The following is a 10,134-nucleotide window of genomic DNA, read 5'->3' as shown; positions in this document are numbered from 1 at the left end:
TGGGACTTGCTGCTGCTGTCTCACACTCCCATTAGAAAGGCCAGGTTCTTGGCAGGTGGGCTGGATGCAGACAATGAGGTAAACATCAATTGTAGAATAGCTTTCATGTAACAGCATAAAAAGCCTGTGTGCTCGGGACTCTTGTGATTAGGACTGTTTCTGGACTGCTTGGTCACAGTCCTCAGTCGGTGATTCAGTACAAGGGCCAGAACCACACACAATTTTGCTGTCCATTAGAGACAGCAGATCTGCTCAGGGAGGAAGATGCCAGGATGTTCTGACTAAAGCGATAAGTAGTAGAAAATAAAAGGTCTTGCTGGTCACTTCAGGGACATAAACAGGACTCTGGCCTAGTTGCTGAGTTTTGTACAGCATAAGAAGAATAAGTATTAGAGGAAGAATGACATATAATAAGTAAGCTGTGAGGCTGGTGGTTGGCCAAAGCATCCTATACTGGCAGGCTGTTCACTTTTTCTATGGAAAACCACAATATGCAACGGTTACCTTGATGAAGTCCACCTATACCTTGCGAAACCTTTTCCAGATCTGGATGATCACTTCTGGGTGCAGACACTGCTCTTCTGGATAGTGTACAATGCATTATTGTATAGTCCTGGCAGATGGGTTACTCTCAGTGAGGTTAGTTGTGGACGGACCCACCTGAGGAGATTCTCTCCAAGGTGAAGGTAGACATTCAATCTTATACCATCCTGATGGTTGATATAGCCGACATTACAACATTGTGTGAACTGACCAACAATGCAACATCTCAGAAGCAATAAGAACTTGATGGCTATATGGACCTTCCAAAATTCCTGCTTGTGTTTTGACCTTATACCAGGGGGCCACATATCCACCATTACCCTGTGGCACCTCACCACTTGTTAAGAAAAACCTGGTGGGAAATTTCTCACCAATGGGCACCAGTATTTCTCACCACTGTCCAAACACTGCATCCTTGAGAGCATATTTTGTAACACGGTGCCCAGCTTCCAAAAAAGAAAAAAGAAAGAAAAAAAAATTGGAGGAGAGGTCAGCTGTAGTTCAGATTGTAGTCATAAGCTGCTAAGCAGATAGCATCATTTTGTGTGCATGTAGTCTGACATGAAAGAAGGAAAATGGAAAGATGGCTGTATGTAGGCTGTATTAATTGTAAATACTGCATCATAATTATGTGACTTTCTGGAATGTCTCAGCATATGTGCATATGCACAAGGAGGTATCCAAGTGTTTCTTACCACCCTTGGCAGTTAGGTGGGGTAAAATAGAACCGAAATGAATATTACAAAACCATTGTACATGCCTTTAATACAGGGGTTCCCAAACTATTGATTTACAAATGGGGTCATGAGGGAAACTTCGTCTCCTGTTTTGTTTCATTCAATTATTTTACAATTTAATATGAGAAATACCAATGACATATTTTGTGTGCTGATATTTTCAAATGTCACTGGGACTCACATTTAAACAAACCACATTTAAATTAATAGAGTACATGTTATTTTAGTCTTCTTCACTATCCTGACATGCAGCACTGGAGTAGTTCAGCAATAAAAAATGGATAAATTTCCCTGTACATCTACCTCCACTAAACAAACACGTCATGTCTCAAATCACATACTTATGAACTATTTTGGAGCATTTTTGGGCACTAACACTGACTGGCTTTCCTATTATAGTTCATTTTTAAAGTTAAAAATTTAGCTTAGCTTGTGAACCTGCCGAAAGGTTTGTTTTGCGTACCATTCCACTGGATTTTCTAGATTAGTAAATACCTTTGAATGTAAGGTCAGAGTTTTCAATTTGAGATGCATATCATGACAACAGTGGAAGATTTTAAGAGACACGGAGCTTTTCAGTGTGTTCGACATCACTGTGCATGAAAATGCTAAACATTTTACAGTTCTGCTTCTGCATGTGCATGCAAAGTCATGAGTCTTCTGCTTCACAGTGAGCCATATCACATCACCCTGGCATGGGTTATTTTCTAATAACAACAATACATCCCACAAGAATGGTAAGTCAGTACAAGGAATATTCCTTTGGTTTATGATATACATATTTAAAAACAAAAACAACAAAAAACTTTTTGGGAACCTCTGCTCTAAAGCACCACTAATGTTTGTAGCTAAGACAGACTGCCGCTAGTCATGTCAGACTTATAAATGGCCGCTTTGGCGACAGCTAATGCTTGGACACAGGTCAAGGCAACATATTGGACAGCAGAGATACAAATGACCTTGGCAGATGGAGGTCCTAAATCAAACTGGCTAATAAAACCAGTTTACAAATGCCTTTGCTCATAATTTGCTTCCCCAACCATGCAAACAACATTCCAAATGCATTTTTTTGACAATTTATCTTCATATGGCACATATTTTTTAAAAATAAATCAACTTTGTAGTAGGGTTTTGGTATTGTAATGAAAATGTTGTCCAACTGGTCATATTAGTTTGTAAATATTTATTTGCAATGGTCATATTTACTGTACATATACATTTAATCAGTATATAATATGAAAACTGTACTGGGCCAAGGATTTCACTAATATACGCGAAATAAAACCCTTATACGGCATGAAGAATACTTTTTTACTTTAATTAAATGGACACATTTTGCTTACTACATATATTCATCATCATTTTTCATGATTTTAATAAAATTTCTTCATATATTTCTTTAGCACTTTATAATTAATTTGTATAGTGTTTAATTTATTTTCTTTAATTTTTTTTTTTAGAATAACCTGGAAAGTCATCACATACTATGAAAAATATACTACAAGGTCACTGTAAACTGGAACACAAAGTGACTCAACTAACCAGCCTCTTATCCTGTCAGAAAGAATATGTCTCATCGAAGATAAAATAGGGAAAGCAGCTCTATGAGCTGTATAAATTGAATAAGACCTCAGAATTCCTTTTTCCAGGGCAGGGTTTTGTCTCGTTCCGCTCTAGTTCCTACATTTGAACTGATAACAGATTTATCTCCCCACTAGGATATGAATGCAAAGTAGATAGGGATATACTATCGACATACACTATTTACTGTCATACTATTTCCCTTCTTTCTTTCTTTTTTAAATAATCTACAGGAACAAATACTGGGGTGGGGGGGTATGATGCATTTGCTTATGTTTTCTTTAATTGTAATTGTGCACTAGGCAGCATGGTGGTGTAGTAGTTAGCACTGTTGCCTCACAGCAAGAAGATTCTGGGTTTGAGCCCAGTGGCTGACGGGGGCCTTTCTGTGTGGAGTTTGCATGTTCTCCCCGTGTCTGCGTGGGTTTCCTCTTTTTAATAAGCTCTTTTTTTAATTAAAAAGAAAAGAACTTGACACACCAACAGCCAACAAGTCTTTTTGTTACTAATTTGTTTGCCAGAAAGACTCTTAAAGTCTACAACCACAAATCAGAAAAAGTTGGGATGGTATGTTGTAATTGAAATTAAAGCTGAAAACATCCATCCATTCTCTGTAACCTGCTTATCCTGTGCAGGGTCGCAGGCAAGCTGGAGCCTATCTCAGCTGACTATGTGCGAGAGGTGGGATACACCCTAGAGAAGTCGCCAAATCATCACAGGGCTGACACATAGACACAGACAACCATTCACACTCACATTCACACCTACGGTCAATTTAGGCCCTGTCCACACGGCAACGGATTCAGGTGACTCCGATACAATTGCTTATCGTTTAGGCCTGGCGTCCACACGGCACCGGCGTTTTGGGTGCCCAAAGCGCAATCTTTTTGAGAACGGGTTCCAGAGTGGAAAGATCTGGCAACGTTGCCGTTGTGAAGTCGTCTGGATGAGTAGAACGGATTTGTTTACGATGACGTCACAACCACATGATTGTGAGTGCTTCATGCCGGGTAGAAGTGTAACGAACTCGATGCGAGTTGTCAACAAATCCTATAACTTGGTTCATGAAACGCACTTACACAATATTTTCACTGTGAATATTTATTGTGTAATGGTGCAAAGTGAGAGAGAGAGAGACTCTGCCCTTAGGGCAGAGTCAATCCCGCCAGCAAAAATAGGGAAAAAAAGGAGCAATCTCACCTCTTCAGATGTTGGTTTAAGTCCGACAATACATTCCTCAAAAAGGGCGTAGAAGAGCAAATTAATCCATCAACGTGTAGCATTCAATTTATTCCGGACCATTAAAGACGCCGCCTTCCGCGTAGAATCATACGTCATCCTCGCCGCCATATTGGATAGGTCAAAGCGGAGAATAAAGATTCATGTGCTGCGTTTAACTGTACCAACAGGTTTACCGTCCAAACGAGATCACATGGGATTACCTTTCACAGGTGAGAAACAACAAATTAATCCATCAACGTGTAGCATTCAATTTATTCCGGACCATTAAAGACGCCGCCTTCCGCGTAGAATCATACGTCATCCTCGCCGCCATATTGGATAGGTCAAAGCGGAGAATAAAGATTAGCTGCGTTTAACTGTACCAACAGGTTTGCCGTCCAAACGAGATCACATGGGATTACCTTTCACAGGTGAGACTGGAAAAATACTTTTCATTGTATTTGGTCATTATAATGTAATTTTACGAACAGATTTTCCTGACTTTGTGGCTAATATGAAGTCTCGCGCATAATAGTTTATGCGCATGTGTCCTTACTTCTTCTATTGTTCTGGTGTCTCCGAAGGGACTGTCTTACAGTGCCCCTAGAGGTGTGGCATGTGTATTGCATTGTTTTCAGCAAGCGTTGCGTTGCCATATGGACCTGATATTTTACTGATCGTTGCCCATTTGGACGCGATATATTTTTAAATAACATCTCGTTGCCGTTGTCGTGTGGATGTAGCCTTAGAGTCACCAGTTAACCTAACCTGCATGTCTTTGGACTGTGGGAGAAACCGGAACACCCGGAGGAAACCCACGCGGACACGGGGAGAACATGCAAACTCCACACAGAAAGGCCGCCATCAGCCACTGGGCTCGAATCCAGGACCTTCTTGCTGTGAGGCAACAGTGCTAACCACTATACTGTATCACCGTACACCACCAAAGCTGAAAACAGTGATTTGGAAATAATCTTTGCTCTGTATGGCACTCAAAACAATACAATAGCACATTATTAGATATTTTATCTTGTGAATTTTATGTTGTTGTTCTTTTTCTAAATAAATACATACTTTAATTTTGATTCTTGCAACTCTTTTCAAAAACAGTTGGGACAGTAAAGCATTTACCACCTCATAATGTTGCATTTTCTTCTCACAACACTTAAGGACTAAAGACACCAAGTGATTTAGGGTTTCAGTTGTTATTTTGTTGCATTCTTCCCGCAAATAGGTGTGCAACAGTATGGGGCCATCATTGTCATATTTTTCATTTCAAAATTTGCCATACATTCTCTGTTGGGGACAGACACCCTCTTCTTCCACAATTGTTCCCTTGTAATGTGTGCAGAATGTGGTTTTACATTGTCTTTTTTGAAATATCTCTGGAAAAAATGTTATCTTGAAGGAAACATATGTTGACAGAAGTACATGTTACCTTTGCCAAGTTCACTGACACAACCCCATACCATGACAGACCCTGGCTTTTGGACTTGTTGCTGGTAACAGTCTGGATGGTCATTTTCACCTTTGGTCCAGAGCACACAACATGCATTTCTTCCAAAAAAGACCTGGAATACTGATTCATCAGACCACAATACATGTTTTCACTGTGTGATGGTCCAATCCCACATGCCTCCAAGCCCAGAGAAGTCAACAGTGCTTCTGGATACAGTTAACACAAGGCTTCCTTTTTGCACAGTAAAGTTTTAACTGGCATTTTCAGATGTAATTCTGTATTGTACTTCTTGACAAAGGCTTGCCAAAGTAATCCTGAGCCCAGTGGTTATATCAGCTATAGATGAATGACTGTTCTTGATGCAGTGCCGTTTGAGGGATCATAAAATCACGGGTGGGTAGCACGGTAGTGTAGTGGTTAGCACTGTCACCTCATAGCAAGAAGGTTCTGGGTTTGAGCCCAGTGGCTGACAGGGGCCTTTCTGTGTGGAGTTTGCATGTTCTCCCCATGTCTGCATGGTTTTCCTCCGGGTGCTTCGGTTTCCCCCACAGTCCAAAGACATGCAGGTTAGGATAACTGGCTACTCTAAATTGTCCATAGATGTGACTTTGTGTGAAAGGTTGAAAGGAGAAAACCTTTATAATAATACAGGAGAAGGCAATGGGAAATTACAACTGTAATCCTTCCCTAAAAACTTTGATGGCTGAAGCTGTCAGAGCGTACCTGCCATCAGGCAGAACACTAAAGAAGAAGATGATCACGGGTGTTCAGTTTAGGTGTGTGCCCTTGCCCTTTACACAGCAAAATTCCTCCAGATTCCTTGAATGTTTAATGATATTATGCATGGTAGAGAGTGAAATATCCAAATCCTTCCCTATCTTTCTTTGAGGAACATTATTTTTAAACATTTCAATTATTTTCCTCATGCATTTATTGACAATCTGGAGATCCTTGGCCCATCTTTGCTTCTCAAAGATTAGCCCTATGTCCAAAATCACTCACTATATAGTGAGTTTGCCATTTTGTAGTGCTGTCCACATCCATTCATACGATCCACCTATTATATTTGCCATTTTGTAGTGCTGTCCACATCCATTCATACGATCCATCTATTATCTGTAACTGCTTATCCTGTGCAGGGCCGCAGGCAAGCTGGAGCCTATCCCAGCTGACTATGGGCGAGAGGCGGGGTACACCCTGGCCCAGTCACCAGATCATCACAGGGCTGACACAGAGACAAACAACCATTCACACTCACAGTCAATTTAGAGCCACCAATTAGCCTAACCTTCATGTCTTTGGACTGTGGGGGAAACCGGAGCACCCAGAGGAAACCCACGCAGACACGGCGAGAACATATAACTCCACACAGAAAGGCCCTGTTGGCAACTGGGCTTGAACCCAGAACCTTCTTGCTGTGAGGCAGCAGTGCTAACCACTACACCACCATGCCACCCGCTGTCCGAATGTATAGTGAAAATTATTACACCTAATATAGTGGACTCATAGTATCCCACAATGCACCATGAAAAGTGGTGTACGGTACAACCGATGGCCACTAACCAAGCAATATAGTATGTCATGCGTTGTGGTCGCGCTGAAAGAAAAAAAAAAGTGTGTTGGGGTGAATGGACAGAGGAAGAAACACATTATAAACGAACATTCAAGTACAATTAAAAATAGTAAGAGAAGAGAAAAAAAGCTAAAATAGAATAAGAGATAAAATTAAAGTTACAGTGCAGAGCGAGGAATTAATCAAAAGCCTCAATTTTGATTAATTAAGAAGAACATATTTAGCCTTGATTTAAAAGAACTGAAAGATGCAGCAAACACACAGTACTATGGGAAATATGCTCAGTATAATATGTATTTATCACAAAAATACATGCATGTATTTATTATTTTGAAAACCCACCAGCCGACTGATCCGGCACGTTTTAATTGTGTGAAAGTAATGACGTAAATAATGGCGTGGCGGAGTAGTGTCCGAAAGTGGTTTTATTTATATTACAAATGAGCTCACTATATAGTCCTCCATATAGAATTCCCTGGATAGTGAGTAGGGAGTAGTGAATGAGTGAGTGATTTTGGATACAGGATAGGCCTTTCCTGGATACTGATTTAATACCAAATCATGATTACAGCCACCTGTTAACATCACCTGTTTCAAATCGAATCATTATTTAATTGTTTTACCTCATAACAAACCCTAAACTGCTCCGTCCCACTTTGTTTGGAATGTGTTGCAGGCCTGAAATGCATGAATGGATGTATATTCACAAATGAAATTAAGTTGACCAGATAAAACATGGGCGGCACGGTGGTGTAGTGGTTAGCGCTGTCGCCTCACAGCAAGAAGGTCCAGGTTCGAGCCCCGTGGCCGGCGATGGCCTTTCTGTGTGGAGTTTGCATGTTGTCCGCGTGGGTTTCCTCCGGGTGCTCTGGTTTCCCCCACAGTCCAAAGACATGCAGGTTAGGTTAACTGGTGACTCTAAATCAGGGGTGTTCAAATTGATCCATAAAGGGCCGTGTGGCTGCAGGTTTTCATTCCAGCCATGCAGCAGCACACCTGACTTGGCTCATTCAATCAACTGAACTGTCTTCACACAGTCAAATACTTGCAGCCACACCCACCCTTGATTAAAGGGTGGGTGTGTCAGTTAATTGAATAAGCCAAATCAGGGTGCTGCTGCATGGCTGGAATGAAAACCTGCAGCCACACGGCCCTTTATGGATCAATTTGAACACCCCTGCTCTAAATTGACCGTAGGTGTGAGTGTGAATGGTTGTCTGTCTCTATGTGTCAGCCCTGTGATGACCTGGCGACTTGTCCAGGGTGTACCCCGCCTTTCGCCCGTAGTCAGCTGGGATAGGCTCCAGCTTGCCTGCGACCCTGTAGAACAGGATAAAGTGGCTAGAGATAATGAGATGAGATAAAACATGAAATATTTCATACTGTCTGCAATCAAATACAAGTCAAGTAAATTTAGAAATCACTGCTTTCTTTTTTAATTTCCATTTTCCATATCGTCCCAACTTTTTCTGATTTGGGGTTGTATGTCAAACATGACGGGAGCTATGGAAGAAAAAATAATTTGAAACTTTGATCCTGTTTGGATTAATTCTAAAATCTAACCAGTTCATCAGCTGGTTACAATGATATCCATCAATCCATTATTTATACCGCCTATCCATCAGGGTCATGGGGGAAGCTGGAGCCAATCTCAGGCTACTTCAGGCAAGAGGCAGGGTACACCTTGGGCAAGTTACCATTATCACAAGGCTAAGACAGGGACAACCATTCACACTCATACCTTTGGACAATTTATACCCTGTCCACACTAGGGATTTTGTACCAATACGAAACTACTTTCGTACCGCAACACCTGTCCACACTAGCAACTATACCGGTACTGTAGCGGTATAACTGTATCGGTACGAAACCCACAAATGTATGGGTTTTGTACCGGTACAGTATCGGTACTGTAGCACTTCGCTGTAGTGTGGACAGATGAAGCGGCTCTGTATCAATACAAATATAATGCGCAAGCGCAATGAACCATTCTTACGTCTTCCGGGTTATGCATACAATACAATACAATACGCACGTGCTTTCCAGCTGTAAATAAAACGTCAAAATGGCTCAAAACGACCGTGGAGCTACATGGAGCAAAGAAAGGGGGGAGAAAGGGACAGGGGGGAGGAAGAAAGGAGGAAGAGGGGAAAAAGGAGAGAAAGGGAGGGGAAGAGGGAGAAAGTGAGATTCGTTTTCTTTGTTTCTTTCTCAACTGCCTCACGCGTTTTATACGATTCGACTGAATAAATGACCACCAGAAATACAGACTGTACATTGACAACAAAAAGCACACACACGTTGTTTCATCCGCCATATTCTCGGAAGGAAGTTACTCGGTAACCATGGAAACATTTCGCGCATGCGCATTTCAACTTCCGTGAAAGAAAACCGCAAACATTTCTTGCTAGTGTGGACAGATGCACTAAACTGTACCGGTATACTTTGTATCGATACAGTTATACCACTTTCGTACCGGTATAAGTGTGAACACAGCAACAGATTCAGGTGAATCTGATAAAATTGTTTATCGTTTCGGCCTGGCGTCCACACGGCACCGGCGTTTTGGGTGCCCCACAACGATATTTTTTGAGAACGGGTTCCAGAGTGGAAAAATCTGGCAACGGCGCCGTTGTGAAGTCGTCTGGATGAGTAGAACGGATTTGTTTACGATGACGTCACAACCACATGACTAGAACAAGCAGCACTCTCGCTGTTTCGTATGAACCACTGCATTGCATTCACTTTTGTATACAGCTTTTCTTTTAAACAAACAAGTAACTGAACCATTTCTTGAATTCCTTTTTTTATTGGATAAGACTGCTTTTCAAAATGTTCACACACAATATAAAAAGTTATATAAATTATATAAAAATGCTTTTCAAAATGTTCACACACAATAAGAAAATTAAGTTATATAAAACTATGCACACTAATAAAACTAATTTGTACACACAGAAGGCACGATTTCCTCGCGTAGTCGCAGCCATCTTCTTCTTCTTGTGTGTTTGTTCCAGACA

The sequence above is a fragment of the Neoarius graeffei genome, chromosome 3, assembly GCF_027579695.1.
Source record: "Neoarius graeffei isolate fNeoGra1 chromosome 3, fNeoGra1.pri, whole genome shotgun sequence".
Classification (NCBI taxonomy): Eukaryota; Metazoa; Chordata; class Actinopteri; order Siluriformes; family Ariidae; genus Neoarius; species Neoarius graeffei.
This window is presented reverse-complemented; position numbering follows the sequence as displayed.